Source organism: Stegostoma tigrinum, chromosome 7 (assembly GCF_030684315.1).
Source record: "Stegostoma tigrinum isolate sSteTig4 chromosome 7, sSteTig4.hap1, whole genome shotgun sequence".
Classification (NCBI taxonomy): Eukaryota; Metazoa; Chordata; class Chondrichthyes; order Orectolobiformes; family Stegostomatidae; genus Stegostoma; species Stegostoma tigrinum.
The window spans coordinates 64,220,346-64,239,963 of NC_081360.1; the positions used below are offsets into that span (position 1 = coordinate 64,220,346).

Genomic DNA, 19,618 nt, shown 5'->3' on the forward strand with positions numbered 1-19,618 from the left:
TGAACCAAATAATGATGTATCTGAGAAAACTATGGGAGAAACTGAGAACTATAGGACATTATTGGAAAAAGAAGCACCACACCATTGTACAATTATTATGCATTATTCGGGTAATACCCTTCTTCTGAATACCTGAAATGTTGACTGCTCCTTTCCTGCAGATGCTGCCTGGCCTGCTCTGCTCTTCTAGACTCCTGTTTGTTTATCTTAGATTCCAGCATCTACAGTTTTTGGACTCATCCTCCTATGTTTGACAGTTATCAATAACTCAGGATATGAATGTAGGAAATTGGAATATGAATAAGCCCTTTGGACCCATGAGCCATCAGCCCATTCAGCTAAATTGAGACTGACCTGCAGTGTCAGCACCATTTTCCCACACTATTACTGTATCCCTTGGTGTTTTTAATTTCTAAAATTCAATCAATTTCCGTCTCAAACATACTCTTATCATTTGAGTTTCTATACCCTCCTGACATTAGGAAGTCCAAAGATTAACCAGCTTCTTCACTTTAGTCTGAAATGACCTACCCCTATTGAGACTCTGTACCCTGGTTCTAGATTCCTCAGCCAAGGAATACATCCTTTCTTCATCCATTCTGTTAAACACTGCAGGAATCTTGTACATTTCAATGAAATACTCTCTCATTCTTCTAAATTCTAGAGAATTCAAGGCTAATCTCTTCTGCCATGCTAATGATATTAATCTAATCAGCAATCACTTCTCAGGGATTGATTGACTGCATGACTTTGTTTATTTAAAAAAAGCAATAAAAGTTATGGGATAGACTTTACAGCAGAGCGACTGATTCTATGTGTGCCATCTACATATACTGTATTGACTGCATAATAGATGGAGTCATAACATTATTTATCTGCAACAGAGTTCTTAATGTTGAAGTCTCTTAAAAACAGAGTAGACATGCAGCATTCTCCAATAGGGATCTTGCGGTGCAGGGTAGCTGAAAAGTTTGAGTTCAAGTGGCCTGGAGGAGTGTCTTAATATGCCTGAGTGTCTGAACATACCTGCTGATTTTTTTTCTCTAAAAGTAAAAGCCTCCTCAATATCTGCATATTAGACAATGCCATCAGTCTGGTAAGTTCCACCCCCTCTATGACAAGTGTATCCTCTGTTTGGTAAGAGACCAAAACTGGACACACTATTCATGGTGTGGTATCATCAAGGTTTGATACAACTGCTGTGTCACTATTCCTACATTAAAATCATCTGGCAATTAAAATCAATGTGCAGTTTGTCGTCCCAGTTGCTCTCTGCAGCAGCATATCAGCTTTTAGTGATTCACGAACAGGAACACCCTGACCCTTCAGCACGCCAACACCGCCCAATCCTTCAACATGTAAGAAATGCACTGCATTTCTGTTTCCTGCCAAAGTGGATAATTTCATATTTTCAACATATTCCATCTGCCACATTCTTACCCTTGATCTCTTTTGAAGCCTCTTTTCAGCCTTTCCACAGCTCACACTCCTACCTGATTCTGTGTCATTAGCAAACTTTAAAATATTACATTTGTCCCACTATTTAAATTATTGATCTAGATTGTGGATAGTTGGGTGCAAAGTACAGATTTCTCTGGTGTATCATGAGACAATGCCTGCCAAGTGGGGAATGTCCAGTTTATTCTTAATCTCATTTTCATCTGTTGACCAATTCTTAATCAATGCCAGTATAATACCTCTAATCCCATGCGCTTTAATTTACCTTACTCAATTCCTGTATGGGACCTTATTAAAAGCTGTCTGAAATTTAAATGCATGAAATCCCTGGTTCCCTTCTATCTATTCTGCAAGGTCTATCTATCAAAGCTCCAACAGGACTGTTAAATATAATTTCCCTTTCATAAATCCTTGTGACTGTGCTCAATTCTACTGTTGTCTTCTGAGTATCCAGTTATTTCAACCTACCTAATATATTCTAGTATTTACATTTCTTCTGATGTTAGATTTCACTAATCTGTAGTTTCCATGTTTTCCTTTTCCCTTTTTTATTAGCATTTGCTACATTTGAGCTTGAAGGAACAATTCAAGAAACTATTATGTTTTGAAAGATGACTACTGATGCACCCACTATTTCTATAGCCACATCTTTTGACACTCCTATGATGTTTGGGTCTCAGCTTCAGGGGAGTTTCCTCTTACAATGCCTGCACTACATTTTAATAATACTAATGTCTTTGAGTTCCTCATTCTCACTGGTCTCTTGGTTCATTAGTATTCCTTGGAGTTCTTCTTCTCTTGCTTTGTGAAGATGGGCGCATAATATTTGTTTACTTTTCTCTGCCATTTCCTCATTCTCCATTATAAATTTTCCCATCTCTGCCTGTAATGGATCCACTAATCTATTTCTTCAAACCTTTGTGACATTTACAATTATTTTTGTTTCTCACTAGTTTATTTGAGACATTATTTTTGCCTAGTATTTATCAGTTCTTTGGTTTTCCATTGATGGATTCTAAATAGATGTCCTAGAAAAGAGATGTCTTGCATTGTCATGTGTCAAACAAAATATAGAAAATCATTTTTTCTCATTGATTTGTTCCGCAATTGTTTGTGTCTATTATAGATTACTTCTTTAAATAAAGTGAAGTGCATTAATAATATTTTAATGACATTGCCCTTCACCTATTCTTTTTAATATTGTTAATTAAATAGTGCGAAGATGTGCAAGTTAGGTGGATTGGCCTCGGGAAATGCAGGGTTAGAAGGATAGGGTCAGGGAATGGGTCTGGGTGGGATGCTGTGGGATGGTTGGTGTGCACTTGTTGGGCCGAATGGCCTGCTTTCACATTCTGGGGATTCTGTGATTCTATGAAATAGCTATAGCACTTATAAAATGAAATGACTTGAAACTGGAGTGGTGTTCAAAAGACAAGCCCGTACTATTCTGTATTTTGCAAGATAAAAAAAGAACAAGCTAATAATGAGTAGTAGGAGATTTCAAGTGCAGTAGGATGAGTGAAACCTAGCACCCCACAGGCTTAACCGTACATGACCCAAAAAAGGCAACATTACCCATAAAAACATGTTGTCAGAGCTGAATTCCACCGGTGAGGTGAGACTGACTGCCCTTGACATTAAAACCACATTCAGCCCAGTGTGGCATCACGTAGTCCTTGCAAATCGAGAGACAATGGATTTGGGGAAAAAACTTTCAGTTGATTAGAGTCATACCTGGCGAGTTTTGAGAAGATTTGTAGCTCAGGTTGAGGTTCTGGATGTGAGTTTGCTCGCTGAGCTGGAAGGTTAGTTTTCAGACGTTTCGTCACCATTCTAGGTAACATCATCAGTGAGCCTCCGATGAAGGCTTCGTTGGAGGCTCACTGATGATGTTACCTAGAATGGTGATGAAACGTCTGAAAACTAACTTTCCAGCTCGGCGAGCAAACTCACATCCAGTCATACCTGGTACAAAGGAAGACAATTATGCTTGTTGGGTGTCAGTCATCCAGGACATCACTGCCAGAATTTGGCAGGGTAGTGTCCTAGGCCCAACCAGCTGTTTCTTCAATGACCCTCCTCCATCATAAGGTCAGAAGTAGAGATGTTCACTGACTGCACAATTTTCAGCACCATTTGCGACTCCTCAGATACTGAAACTGACCGTGTATAAATGCAACAAGACCTGGGCGATATCGAAATTTGGGCTGAAAACTGGCAAGTAACATTCATACCGTACAAATGATCATCTGCAACAAGAAAATCTCACCTTCATCTCTTAACATTCAATCTTGTTACCGTCACTCCCACTACTAACATCCATGCAGTTACCATTGACCAGGATTTGAACTAGATCAGCCATATAAAAACTGTAACAACAGCAGGACAAAGTCTAGCAATATTGTGGAGACACACATCTCCTGATATCCCAAAGCCTGCCCAGCATCCAGAAAGCATAACTCAGGAGTTTGGTGCCTGTCCCTGTGCACAGTGAGAGTCCGTGATGGTATTGCCATCAAAGTTATTGGCGAGTTCCAAAATGCAGTAGTTGCATGGTGTGCTGCATTATTATTGAGTCAGGGATGTGCTATGATGATGTGGTGAGGCTAATGCTTATCCAGTGTCAGCTTCCATGGACAAAGGGTGCAGGTGGTTTCAGAAACAGAGAGTGCCCCGAGATGGTAGGGAATGCTGGCCAAGATGGATGCCTTGAGAAGGTGCTAGTGAGCTGCACCCAGCAAGTATCCATAGTGACTTTAATGCTGGGAATTGATACCATCTAGGTTCTGTCCTCAGCCAAGTAAAATGACAACTTGCATACTAATGAAGTGACATTTGGTAATAATAACGTTGGTGTGTGCAAACGAACTCAACATCGCTTAGCAGTGTGACTCTCATCTAGCCGTTAAAGTCTCATGCACAAAATCTGACATTTTCCATCTTGACATCTAGAATCTTATTTTTGCATTTGCTCCATGCTTTCCCAAATGATTCATCATTGCTGACATCATTCAGGGACTGGCAAATTTCATGCGTCAATGACATCACCTGTCATTCTTCTAAACTCCAGGGAACGCAGACTCGTTCTGCTCCATCTTTCCTTGTATCAGGGATCAGTCGATAAATGTTACTGGCAATCTATGCTGGCAGGCTGGTGGGGTACGGAGGGGTAGTGTCTACTCCAGTTTTAGAGCTTTATTGCGTGCTACATGCCATTACACGTAATAAGTTTACATTGACTCGTTCACTCAGATTCACAATATTCTTGCAGTTTAATAATTGTACGTATTACATTACTATAATGGTATGTATTATGCAGTGAAAGAGACTCTTGTTGTGTGCTGCATACTTGATCTATTACTCTAATGTACGGAAAGTGACTTGGGTGTTGTAAATAAAACTATTGACCTGCAATTACAATTATACTGACCTTGACAGGAATTAAAATTAAAACTGTAACAGCTAAGGATGTAAGTGTGCCTGCAAGCTAGCATACATTTGACCCAACTTATTTTTTGTGGGACATGTACATCGGGCAAATAGGAAAAAAAGAGGCAGGATTATGTGGAAGCAGCAGGGGTTTATACTGCTGGTTTTAAAAAAAAATTGTGTTGCCTTCTCTGGCAAAGCTGGCCAATATTAAGTGTCTGTCCAACATTTAATGGATACCAGTGTGTCTTTCCCAAGATCAAGGTCACTGTACCTGGAAATGCACCTACAGAGAGTGGCTGCCCAGTCAAACGCCAACAGCTGTTTTGAATGACAGGGTTACTGGCGAGGCTATGGCTGATGCTGGAATGATAACCACCATATACCAGAATTGCAGAGTGTCCCAGGCCAAAGGTGACTATTATCACGAAGGGTTTTGCAGGAGTGAAGACTTTAGGGGGATCAGCAGGCTGAGTAACTTCGAATGGGTGAACCCAATACCCTGTCCTGCCCAGCTGGGACATAATAAGTCTACCTTCCATGTATGCAGCATGCCAATAGGCCTGTCTGTCACTGTGTTATCACTTGTAGCGTTAGAGTGAGGCTTTGGAGGAGTCCTTTATTGTCCAGCCAAGTGTCTGAAGTGGCAGCATAGCAGGAAGCTCCACCTTGGGGCTTCCCATCCCTGTGGACTCCCCATGCCCAATTTTCTGGCAGAAGTGGGAAGGTAGTGGGTTTCTGGTTCACCACAATCTTGTCTGATTAAGTGCCCTTCCTACCACAAAACACACCACAAGAAAAACAACAAAATTCAATCCCACATGCTGATCTTGATTGGAACCAAATCCTTAGATATGAAAGGACAGTGAGAACCAAATTCAAGTTCTCAATTAATTATTTCATTGACCTATCTGGTTCTTGCCTGCCTCCTCTCATTTCCTAAATCCTGTCTGTAACACACACGTTGAAGCATGATGTGCAGCATCAATAACACTCAAGAATTCCAGCACAAAGCTGTATATTTGATTGGCACAGCATCTGCCACCTTAATCTTTTAATTCCTCCACTGCTGAGTCACAGTAGCAACAATGTGTACTATCTACAAGATGTGCTGGTGCAACTTCCCAAGGCTCCTTCAACAACACTTTTTTACAAACCTACGACCTCTACTACCTAGAAGAATAAGCCAGCAAATACGTGGGAATACTACAACCTTCATGGCACCCCTCGAAGCCCAAACAATCCTGACCTGGAACTAAAACACCATATCTTCATTACCATGATAAAAACAAAATACTGTAGGGGCTGTAATTCTGAAAGAAACACTGAGTTTCTCCAGCATTTTCTGTGTTTATTTCTTCACTGCTTCAACTTGCCTCCGTATGGATCTGGGGGTAAGCCTATGCCATGTGGACTACAGTAATCTAAGAAAGTGGTTCACCCCCTCCTTTCTTTATGAATTTAACAGAGGGGATTAAGTGCTTTCACAGTCACTGATGCCCACATTCAATGAATGAATACATTTTTAAAACAATTGACCGTGTCTCATTTGGATTTGGTGCTCCAATTTGTCTTGATTCAAAGTCAACCAGGGTTAAACAACATTCATTTATAAAGTCAACTTAATTGTTATACCTTGTAATTTCCATGGTTTCATCACATTTCCTTTGAACTGCTTAATGTTTGATAAACAGCCAGTGGTAGGGTAATAATTGTGTCTTACTGCTAACAGTTTTGGCTAAAAGGCCACGTACAACCAATTCAGAGTCATTCGCGCATATGTTATGCACTTCATTCTTCCTTGCAAAAAAAAACCAAAACATGAATGAATCAAACAACTGAATATAATCTGTCCTGTAAAATTATTCTAGTAATCCGGAAACCCAGGTAATGTTCCAGGAACTGTGTTCAAATCCCGCTTTTGCACATGGTAGAATTTGAATTAATTAATTTCTGGAATTAAAAGTCAAATGCTTACTATTAAACCATTGTCAATTATTGCAAAAACCCAGCTAGGTTCGCTAATGTTCTTCAGGGAATAAATGTCGTCCTTATACAGTCTGTCCTACACTTAACTTCAGACCCACAACAATATGGTTAGCTCTTAACTGCCCTCTGAAATAGCCAAGCAAGGCAATCAGTTGCACCAGAGATAACAATGTGGTGCTGGAGGAACAGAGCAGGCCAGGCAGCGTCAGTTGAGCAGGAAAGTTGACGTTTCGGGTCAAAACCCTTCTTTGGAAAGCCTTCCTGTTCCTCTGATGCTGCCTGGCCTGCTGTGTTCCTCCAACTCTTGTATTAACTCTGAATCCAGCAAATGCAGCTCTTACTATCTCTGAATTGGTTGCACCAAACTGATTAAAAAGCCAAATTTTGCTTTTAATTTCAGAAATTAATGAATTCAAATCCCAAATTTAAAAAAGGAATGAAACCAGATGGTCTAACTGGAAGCACCTAGGCTCTGAAACCAAATACAATAAACTCAGTCTTGTTAAGCTTGCAAAGTCCTCTCACCAACTATTGGGAACCAGTGCCAAAATGGGGATATCAGTGTCTCAGAGGAATCAAGCAACAGCCTTACATATCATGCAGGTACTTAATCACCATGGACTCATACTTTACACACGCTATCCCAAACAATACCATGATATCACCATTATTATCCTTGGATGTGTTCTTTTCCACTGCAAGACAGACCCAGCAGAGGTGGTGGCACGGTGTGAGACAGTCATGAGAGTTCCCTTGCAAGCCCTCAACATTAACGCCAGACCCCATGGAGTCTTTCCACACCAGGTTAAACATCTGCAAGGAATCCATCACCCAGCTATGAATCAGGATCTATCGATTGTTGACGCCACTTGTAGGAAGCACTGAGGGCAAGGGCATCAATTGTAATCTGGGTATAAAACTTCAATATCCGTCATCAACAGTGGCTTGACAACAGCACTACTGAATGGGCTGGCTGAGTCTGAGGCAGGTGGTGAAAGAACCAACAAGAGGGAAAAACATACTTGACTCCATCCTTACCAATTTACCAGCTGTAGATGCATCCTTCCATGACAATATCTGTGGGAATGACCACCCCAAAACTTACCCTTGGTTGAGTGTGTGTACTATTACTTATATCATGACCCATTGGGATAGCATGCTGTTATTCAAGCTCTGCCATTGCCCGAGTTGTGCCAAATGGTAAAGTCTTTTCCAGTTTCTTCTTCAGCTAGCCAGGCCCTTTGTATTCACTCATCTTTTTTCTGGTTTGTATGAAGTACAGAGCGACTGCTTCACTTGGAAAATATCTTTGGTTTAGCAATTCAAAAGCCAAAGCTCTCAGCAGTTGCTGCAGGATAGGGACATTTCTGGATGTCACACTGCAGAAAAGATGTGAATGCATTAGAAAGTACAGAAGGGATTTACAAGAATGGATCAGGTATGAGAAACTTCAGTTAGTGAGGAGAGATTTAAGAGGCTGGGACTGTTTTCCATGAAAAAGAGGCTAAGAGGAGATTTGATGGAAGTTTTCAAAATCATGCGGGGCTGGATAGACTAAAAAAAAGAGAAACTGTTCCCTCTTGGCTGAAGATCAAGATGCAAATTTTAAGTTATTTGCAAAAGAAGCATGTATGAGAGAAAACGTTTCCGGACAACAGTTGGTTCAGGTCAGTGCATGACCTGGAAGATCCAGGTTCCATTGAGGCATTCAAGGGGGCATTAGATAATTATTTGAATAAAAACAATGTGCAAGTTTTTTGGGGGGAAAGAAAGAAGAAGAATGGCGCAAAGTGAAAGTGGAACATTAGCATTGGCAACCCTATCATCTGCTCCAACATGGTACTTGTCAAATAATGGGCTGTACTGCATCTGCACTCTACCTCAACCAGAGGTTATGCAATGGAATCATCAGACATGGTCACAATGGATGGCCCTTATCCCCCACTAAACATCCTTGAAAAAGAAATAGATCCTCAGATGCAACAGAGACAGTTCAGTCTTCAGGATATAGGCATTGTGACAATGAGAATACTGGGCACAAACTTTAAAAAGTGGAACCAGTGAGCACAGATCACTTGTACATTGATAGAATAGAAGTCTTTTCTATTTTTAAAAAAAAACAGCTGTTATAATATGGCCCTCTTGGTGTCACATGTGTACAGTGCACCATTTTCTGAACCTGGGCAAAGCCAGCCGTGATGATGAATCCTATTGCTTTGGTTGGAGCACTGACCTTGTAGATGGGAAGCCAGACAAAATGGTGAGATCTGGTAAAAAAATGACATTGGTCACAGTCTTGATGCATTTTTGGATTGATGATTGAGAGATCCTACACAGGACCCCAGTGGCTCCTTGCAAGGAACCAGTCACAGAAACGTTCAATGCAGCTGTCACTTTTACAGTCACTGGGATAGGATGGGCCACCCACCCCTTCAGATCACAGATCTTGATTCAGCAGTTGCCATTGTTCAGTGACAGTGTCCCAGGACATCGTGAGGCTCTGCAGACACTATGCGTTGCTCATCTGTAGGAAATGGCATCAACTTCGAAAGTCTTTGGCCTTCTTGTACCTCCTGCACATCCTGAGGGCTGCTCATCTGTGATGTCTTCATGTGGAGGTTGTTTGGGATGCTCTGGAGGTTGATGCCAGTTCTGGGCTTGCTGGCTCACCTTTTCCTTTTCCACTACTCTGTGCCTTTTTCACAATGCAACAATATCAATATCACACCTCCTCTGGTTGGATTCATCAGTCACGCTTGCAATGACCCTGTGTGGGCACCACAAAAGAATGGAACAGGTCGTCAGCAGTGTCAGCGGTCAGCATTCACGTGACTCATAAATGGCATTTCTACATACCCCTTCGTACATGCAGCATTCAGACAATGGATGACTCATTTTGGCAACTTGACACTGGACATTACTCTAATAACTGTATAACCAGTCACATGGCAAAGAGAGAGCTAGAGGCTGTATGTGCTGCATGAACACTGAGTCCGTCTCCACCAAGCATCACGTAAGCATCATTGCATATAAGGGAGTTTTACATTATAGATACAGTTCAGGTGCAGAGGGAATTAGATACATGCCCCGTGCACCCAAGGAAGTCTAGCCATATATACGGCGGTCTATAGATGCCTCTTTTATGATTACTTGCAACTACTTCTGCCTTACAGAGATATCCACCTTCAATTTGTAAAGAGTAATGACATGGTCAATATTTGCATGGGACTGGTATTTGCACCCTACACAGTTGTAGACCCATTTGATGTACACAATGGTGCAAATGATTTCAGTCTGTGCTTCACAAATGCATGATTAATGCAGTAGCCCTTTGAAGGGCCTCTGATCAGTCAGAAATGAAGCCCCTGTTTTTGGTCTTCAACAGTCATCCACTCTGGGCATGCTTGTAGCCATTTTTCATTGTCAGTTACATTTAAAACTTGACAGCATTAAGTAAGTGAACATTAAGAGGATAAGCAAGCAGCCTTCATGGGCAGCCTGGTCCAATCTCTGAGCTGGATGCCTTTTGCTGTGCATGCAGTGTTCCTGCAGCGCCATACTAACGATCGTTTCTGGTACAACCCAAAGTGCAACATAGCAGTGCAGTTGTTACTTTAAAAAGATCTGAAATGTGCTCTGATAGTGTGGAGAGAGTTGCCAGCATCATCGTGACGTGCATGCAGCTGCTGCCCATGGCACATGCCCTGATGTGTTGTCAGGTGCCCATGATGAAGATGTGGAGGATCAAATGAGAATCGCCAAGTGCCCACTGATTTTTGTGTCAGGAATTCTTGGTGTCTGAATTCCAAGCAAAGTGTGATAGAGTAGGAGAAGCATATCAATTACTTGGACATTAAGCAGTAATGAGGGTTACAATGAGCGATAATCCCTGTCAATAAGCCTCTGGCTGCTGTCTTGTGAGAATCTAATCTTGACATCTGGAATTGGTTGGAAAATGTGATTTGATGCTCCTGACATTGAGAAAGGCCTTATTTGACATCTAACGTGACTGTCCCAAATTTCTCATGTGGCTCATATCATTTAGGGTCTGGGAAGATTTTACCCATTGTTCTTAAAATAGATTGTCAATGTGGAACCTTTGAAATAATTGAGATGGATCTCAATGAAACATAAATGAGCTTTCAGAGAATTCATGCTTTTGAATGAAATAAAATTTCTCCATTCACTCAAGAAACCGAATTAATTGTAAATTTGTATTTCGAAAATGACATGCTGAATAGTAGAAGGCTGACTGAAATAGCCTGGATGCGACTGTGGCAGCATTTTAATGACTGTTATTAACACAGAAAGTGATTGATTGATACAGAAAGCGATTTTTTTTCATCTATGTAAAATGTCATTTCATGTTCTATACCATTACTTATGTCAATAGTATCAATCAGACATAGGCTGAAAACTGATTGAAAAATATCTGTACCACACTGTACATCAAAGAACTCATTTAGATCAAAGAGATTATGGAGAGACAACTGGAATTACTGTAATAAATCCCAACTCTTCAAGAAGTACAATGAATAATTTTGTCATTAGTTGCAATTAATATTTGATATCTTTGATATCATTTGTCGAATTTTACTTTATAAAGATGAATAATAATGTTATTTCTTTCAAAGAAAGAAAGAGGTGAGTGGTCATTTTACTGTGCTCAGAAGTCCAAGCTGATGCTATGGGGACATAAGTTCAAATTCCGTCAAAGAGCTGGTTGAATTTAAAATCAATTAAAATTAATGCATGTTAGAATGTACAGTTGGTGTCAATGATGGTAGCTATGACAACTGTCATAAAACATAGGTGCTGAAGTAGATTATTTTGGCCCATCAACTCGACCCCACCATTCAATGAGCTCATTGCTTATCTGATAATCCACAACTCTACCACACCATTCAATGAGATCATTGCTGATCTGATAACCCACAACTCCATGCTCCAGCCTCTTCACCGCAACCCTTGATTCCCTTCCTGATTACCTCCCTCTGTAGTGAAGAATTTCACAGAATCCGTATCTTCTGAGAGAAGAAATTCCTCATCTGTCTTAATTTGTTCATACCCTCTGGTCCTAGACATTCACACAAGGTGAGGCAATCTCTCTGTATCTATCCCGTAACTACCCAATCTCTCTGTAACCACCCTTGCCACCTATGTTTTGAGTTGCAGTGTAGCTCAGTGGTTCACACTACTGCCTTACAGTGCCAGGGACCTGGGTTCAGTTCCACCATTGGGTGAATTTCTGTATGGAGATTGCACATTCTCCCAGTATCTGCATGAGCCTCCTCTGGGTGCTCTGGTTTCCTCCCACAGTCCAAAGATGTGCAAGTTAGATGAATTGGCCATGCTAAGTTGTCCATAGTGCCCAAGGATGTGCTGGCTAGGTGGATTAGCCGTAGGAAATACTGGGGTAGGGGGTGGGTCTGGGTGGGATGCTGTTCAGAAAGTCACTGTGAACTCACGTGGGCTAACTGGCCTGCTTCCACATTGAAGAGATTCTGTCAAGCTCAGCAAGATTCTTTTATGATTCAGTAAGGTTGCTCCTTGTCTTTTCAAAATTCCATTGAGTTCAGACCCTAACAACTCAAAATCTCCTCTTAAGAAACTGAGTATCATCCAAGGCAATCTTTTGTGTTCTGCCTGCAATTCCAGCATACCCTTCCTTTGATAAGGGAACCAATGTGTTCACAGTATTTGATGTATGATCTGGTGTCTTATATAGGTTTAGCATTGATCATTGTTCTTAGAATCCATCCAGTTCACTATAATCTTTCGGTGAGAAAAGGCCTGTCATAGTTACCCAGTCTGGCGTATATATGACTTCAAATCCATTGCAATTTGATTGACTCTTAAAACTACCAATTAACTGCAGCTACTAATGTTATACTACTTGCATCACAGTAGCATTGCCTCTCACACATGTGCCAGAGTTTATAGTTAAAACATAAAAGGATCTACAGTGCTCAGCAGCTCAACTCACTGTACTTGCCCCACAATGCAGAGAATGTACACACATGATAGCTTTCCACCGAAGGGTTGCATGGGACAAGGATGCAAGCACAAAAACCAAGGCTTAAGCCTGAACATCTTCCAGCTACCTCAGTCACACGCGTCACATAATGCTTCATTGGTATTCATCAACTTTAGCTCTTTGACAAGTCTCAATCTGTTCAGCACTCTTTAATCCTAGTGCCCCCAGACCACAATCTTCTCACTAGTAAGCAGGCTTTTACTCCTTTAAATGTCTGTAGCCTTTGTTATTCCCTGGATACAGCCTTACAAACTTAGAATCTACAGCCTGCATAACAGTTTCACCCTGGTGTCCTTTTAATTCAGATATACCTGCTAATGAAGATGCCTGAACAGTTAGGTTAACCACCATCACCATCATTATCACCACTGTTAGTGACTTCTGGGTTCTCACAGTTAAATTGCTCATGGAATATAGTTGTGAGGTTATTGTTAGGAGTTCATTGTGCCTGTTTGCCTTCATGCTGTAGTGAGTACTTTCCTTCAATGCAAAATTCTAGGCTGACTGCCTGCACAATGGTTAGCTGTCTCAGTTCCCTCAGTTGGGTGGATTGCACGTTCTCTGTAAAATACTGTTTTGCATTACAATTTAAGTAAAGCATCGTACATTTAAATTTTTCACTTGAATTCTTCACCCTGTGCCTTTCCTTGCTAAACTACACCTTTTCCCCATCTTTTCAGATGACCATCTTCTTTCCTCTGACCTTCCTTCTGTCCTGCTTTAGTCTTCCCCTGTAACTCTTAGTCCCTTCACAATCTTCCCCCAATTCCTCTCTTATCCAGATCCACATACCTATCCTTGACTTTTACAGTACCCTTTATTCAAGTTTCCTGCTCTTTCTTGTTCCCCACTGCACCTAATTACCCTACTTTGTCAAAAAGAAGCAAAAACAGAAAGTGCTGGAAAAGCTCAGCAGGTCTGGCAGCGTCTGTGGAGAGAAATCAGAGTTAATGTTTCAGGTCCAGTGACCCTTCCACAGAACCCCGGCTGTTCCTGATTTTAAAAAATAGCCATTCACAACTTTATTTTAAATCTCAATGTTTTAAAAAATAAATATTGTATTCAAATAAGGACAATAAAGGCGTCAGTCATCCAGACCCTTTAAGGTTCCATACTTGAGCCCAGCGGACACTTGAAATCACTTAAGGTTCTGTAGACAAACGTTGTGAAATTGAGAGATCAGACAACAAGAATTGTCAAGCAAGGAGAAATTTGGAATTTCAGCTCTCTGGTCTCTTAACCAGGGATATGTAATGAGGCTTCGTTGAGAGCCCAGACCCCAGTAGCCTGTAGAGGCATCTGCTTTCTGCTGTTGGTCATGAGGTCCATGAGTGGTGAGGGGACATGAGGTGGCATGGATGGCAAATAAAAATTATGGAATGGGTAAGGAATGCAAACTGCAAAGCCTTTTTTTTTACAGATGGCATGAAATCCTACAGCACCAAGGTAGCCAAATTAAATAGCACGTCTCTGCAGACAGCTGCCCTCTAGCTACGTCTGAACTCTTTCCATGGTCAGCTGGCTCAGCTTCAGCCAGCAGCCAGCCCCTGGTAATGAATAACTCATTTCCAGAGCCCATATTTCCCAAGGTGAGCATGTCAGTCTACGAATTTTTCTAACTCTTGCCATCATTGAGGATTTTGGACATTGAGGATAAAAATCTGGCCCAATGTTTCAATTAATTCAGATTGCAAGTCTCTGATTTCATGATACAGTGATATTAACAAAAACAATTTTAGACAAAGATTGTTTAGGATCTGTAATGTGCTGTTGCAATATGTGGTGGAGACAGGTTCAACAGTGAATTTCAAATGGAATTGAATGCATTTAGAAAAGAAAAAGAAATTCAGGGCTAGAGGTGAACGTTGGGGATTTAGGATGAGCAGATTCGAGAGAGAGTCAAATATCCTGACTTGTGCTGTAACAATTCTGTTTTTTAATGATTTAAAATGAAATCTCTTGTTATTTATGAAGACTGGCAGGAAAAACCATATTCAGCTCATAAGAGCTGTTTAACTCTTAACTGCCCTCTGACATAAACTGATAAGCCACTCGCTTCAAGGGTAGTTAGGGATAGGCAGTAAATGCTGGGTCCCATGAATAAATGATAAAAAGAGCATTGTGCAGTTTAGAACCATCCTTTGGATGCTGAGATGATGTTTTTCGCTTTGAATTGTGTCCTGTATACCTGTTATTCTTTACAGTACGTGTTCTGAAGTTACTGCGTCTGACTTATTCTATATTCCCTTTTTCTTTGCCAGTTAATACATTCTAGATTTGTCCTTTTAAGAGTTTTTAAATCATCTTGTTTTGATAATAAGTTATGATGAAACCAATAGCAGCAATGGATGAGTCAAGCAGAAAAATATAAATAATCTGATGTTAACCTCCTGTTTTTTTTTTAAGAACTCATTGAGTTTCCAAATATCTACAACAGATGCAGTGCTACACATCAAATTGAGGAACCCAAGGAAGTTGCATTGAAGTACAGACCTAATGTAATGGATGACTGTCCCTTCGTTCATTTTTTCTCATTGCTTCTCTTGAGAATAAGCATTCTTCAGGAACTGCAAGTAAGATCGTCTAGCCTATCATTTCAGAGGTGGGTAGCTTTCGATTTTTTTTTTAAAAAATCACCATTCAGCTCAGCATGACTCATGGAATATATTAATTTTAGATGAAAGATAAGAATATGGTTAAAGTTTTAGAGAAGACTTGTTAATACGGTTATATTAATATTGAGGACATGGTTAATTATGAGTTCCGTGATGAAGAGGCAATGCTTTGAATACTTGTGATTTCAAATAAAACTGTTGGACCATAACCTGGTATTGTGTGAATTTTGACGAGTTCCATGAAGGTCTGTAAATTTATTATATCTAATGTTTTAATAAGAAAGGAATAATATATTTCTATGTTCTGGTAATCTTTTCACATATACATGACCTGACAGTCAGCAGAATATCCTTGCCTTTGTTAATCTCACAGGGTGAGAAGATAAATATGAGACTGAAATCTGCTTCCCAACCAGTTTACCAAAAGGAGGGAAATTATTTCCAAATTCCATCTGTTTGGATCAGAATGTTTGAAATGTGCAAAACCAAGCAGAATCACAGAGCCCCATTTTCAGACCTCCTACCAAATGGAAGCTAGCAGCCCAAGAGTTGTGGGCAGTTAACTACTACCTGATACTACTGTCTGATCCTTGGCAGCATGGTGGCTCAATGGTTAGCTCTGCTGCCTCATGTTGCCAGGGACCTGGCTTCAATTCCAGCCTTGGATGACTGTCTGTGTGGAGTTTGCACATTGTCCCTGTGCCTGCGTGGGTTTCCTCCCACAGTCCAAAGATGTGCAGGTTATGTGGATTGGCCGTGGGGAATGCAGTGTTATAGGGAGGCGGTGTGTCTGGATGGGATGCACTTCAGAGGGCTGGGTGTGGACTAACTGGCCGAATGACCTGCTTCCACAGTGTAGGGATACTATGATTCAGATAGGAACCCATCTCAATAGATAATACTTTTATGTTTAAATTTGAATAAAGTGTTCTTGCACTGAACCATTGGAAGGCAATGCTGTAGATTTTGCTTTAACAACAAAATATAAGTTTATTACAAAGGGAGTGAAAATAAGGTAGAACAATCCAAACTATCTACTTGTAAATCAAATTCAAAAATTTTAAACGCACAGTATCAATTATAATTTGTTCATCTCTAAATGCTGCTTTATAAAGTGAAAAAAATTGGGGAGGTGATGGACTTCATGGTATCATTACTAGACTATTAAAGCAGAGACCTGGGTGATGTTCTAGGGACACTGGATCAAATCCCACAGATGGTGAAATTTGAAATGGATGAAAAAATCCAGAATTAAGACTCTAATGATGACCGCAAAATCTTTGATGATTATCTGAAAAACCCATCTGGCTCCCTAATGTCATTTAGGGAAGAAAACTGTTATACTTACCTGATCTGACCTACATGTGACTCTAGAGCCCTTGGACTGTGGTTGACTCTTATCTCAATTAGAGATGGCTAACAAATGCTGGCCGAGCCAGTGAGACCCTATCCTATGAATGAATAAACGAAAAGTAGTAAAGCAGAATTTGTATTCAGCCCAAAATATCCCTGCTACAGTTCTCAAAACATCACTCCTGTAATATACATATGCTGGTATCCCTGTGTCTAAAACCTCAGTAGATTTAAGTCACTTGGGACGTCAGCTATTAAACTAGAACTGTGATAGTGTTATCTAAACAACACCCACTATTCATCAATCGTGTTAGTGAAACATGCGTTATAGCAGAACTACTTGTACTTCTTTTTCTTCTCAGGAGCAGAATTTTGCACAGCTGTCCTGTCTCAAAGTCTTCGGGACTAAAACACTCAATATTAATAGTGAAACTAAAAGATTCTGTCAGCCAAGATTCTGGGACTCTTTAATAAACCTTTAAGGCCCCACTATTTGCCATTCATAGACCATAGAATCATAGAGTCTGGAAACAGGCCCTTCAACCCAACAAGTCCACACTGACCCTGAAAGTATCTCCCCTAGACTCATGCCCCTATTAGCAACCTAATCTACACATCCCTGAACACTGTGGAAAATCCACCTAGCCTGCACATCTTTCAACTGGGGGAGGAAAGCAGAGCCCCTGGAAGAAACCCACGCAGACATGGGGAGAATGTGCAAACTCCACACAGACAGACACCCGAGGGTGGAAATGAATCCATATCCCTAGTGCTGTGAGGCAGCAGTGCTAACCACTGAGCCACTGTGCCACCTCAGGCTGAGATGTAAACAATCTAAAGTAAACAAAACACTATGAGTGCACAAAACTCATCCACTCTAAAAAAAATTTTAAACAAAATCACCATGGTTACAGATGTGCATATAAGTTTATAATAAACTACTGACACATAGAAAAACTCACAAGTTACTGACTCAAACATGAAATCCAAGCTTTCAGAAACTAACATTTAAAATTATACGTATAAATCAACCATTATCCAACAGTGCAAACAAAGAGGATCCCAAAGAAAATTTATTTTCGTTTTTGTATGTTTTCACCTCATGACCTCACAAAATCTACTTGAACTGCACAACTCCAACACTTTTTTCTCCCTGTTCTCACCTCATGTTGTGGTGCTTCCGTCTGTATTTACCCACCTACATTGAAGAGGTTCGCTAGTCTATCCAGTAATCTGAAAACCCTGAATTAGCTGACATTGATTTCCAGCAGCAGCCCAAAATTCATCGACAGTGGCCCGCTAAACAGAATAAGCCTCACTACAGAGCTGCCAGGAAGGCAGACACTCATTCAAGGCAACCTCCTTGGCGAGTCAGGTCTGTGGGGGAGGGACGGACCCAACTGAAGTTAAAATTTTAGGGCAGTTTTCCTTGGGATAAATAATATTTAATAATCGTTTGTTTATACTAAATTCTTTGAGGAAGCAGTACTCAAACAAGTTAATTTTGGGAGGAAAATATAAAGCAGTTTGGAATTTTGTTGTTATGTCATGTGGCTTTTTCTTTGAGAGTGGAACTTGCTTCTTTCAATGTTTGAGTCAGCTGACACTGTCTCTGTGATGCATGTTGGTTGTCTGGGAATGAAGAAGCATGTTTTGTAAAGGTCATTGTAATTCTCATAATCAAATGCTTTTTAACTCTTCAGAAATCCTCAAATTGACAAGAGTTTCAATGTTGTTACCACTTTATTTGCTGTTTCTGTTTAAAGATTTGCATTTGTTGTTTCTGAGCAGACAGAATGTGTTCTACAATCCATTTTTATTGATAGGAAGATTGGCAGGTTAATTATTTGTGATTCATGAGAATGTCAGCTAAACACATTAATGCAATGCATGGCATATACAATCCAGATTGACTACCCTGCACTGTTCAATTCTTTCTTTGAGTATTATTGTGAATTTATAACATTACTTTGGAACATTTGCAAAACAATATCAAGAACAAGAGAACAAACAAATTACAGCACAGGAACAGGCCTTACAGCCCTCCAAGCTTGTGTCGATCCAGATCCTCTATCTAAACCTGTCGCCTATTTTCCAAGGATCTGTATCCCTCTGCCCCCTGCCTATTCATGTATCTGTTTAGATACATCTTAAATGACACTATACTGCCCCCCTCTATCACCTCCGCTGGCAACGCATTCCAGACACCTACCACCATCTGCATAAAGAACTTCCCAAGCATAACTCCCTTACACTTTTCCCCTCTCACATTAAAATTGGAAAAGCTTCTTGCTGGATATCCTGTCTATACCTCTCATGATTTTGTAGACCTCAATCAGGTCCTCTCTCAACCTGCATCTTTCTAATATAAATAATCCTAATCTACTCAACCTCTCTTCATAGCTAGCGCCCTCCATACCAGGCAACATGCTAGTGACCCTCCTCTGCACCCTCTCCAAAGCATCCACATCCTTTTGGTAATGTCGCGACCAGAACTGTACACAGTATTCCAAATGTGGTTGAACCAAAGTCCTATACAACTGTAACATGACCTTCCAACTCTTGTACTCAATACCCCCATCCGATAAATGAAAGCATTCTGTATGCCACCTTCACCACTGTTATCAACCTGCATTGCCAACTTAAGGGTACAATGGACCTGAACACCCAGATCTCCCTGTGCATCAGTTTTCCCCAGGGCTTTTCCATTTACCGTATAGTTCACTCTTGAATTGGA

General features: G+C 40.6%; 1 protein-coding gene across 9 annotated transcripts in view; it reads left to right on the top strand.

Moving 5' to 3' along the window:
• Positions 1–19,618, top strand: part of b3galt1b (UDP-Gal:betaGlcNAc beta 1,3-galactosyltransferase, polypeptide 1b) — a 106,425-nt gene that overhangs the window by 46,333 nt on the left and 40,474 nt on the right. For 5 of the 9 annotated variants that reach the window (XM_048535363.2, XM_048535367.2, XM_048535362.2 and 2 more), the window contains one exon: positions 15,320–15,515. The gene's annotated coding sequence lies outside the window, so the exon portion shown is untranslated. The remainder of the gene's footprint in view (positions 1–15,319; positions 15,516–19,618) is intronic. The other 4 variants (XM_048535364.2, XM_048535366.2, XM_048535368.2 and 1 more) reach the window with 1 other exon arrangement.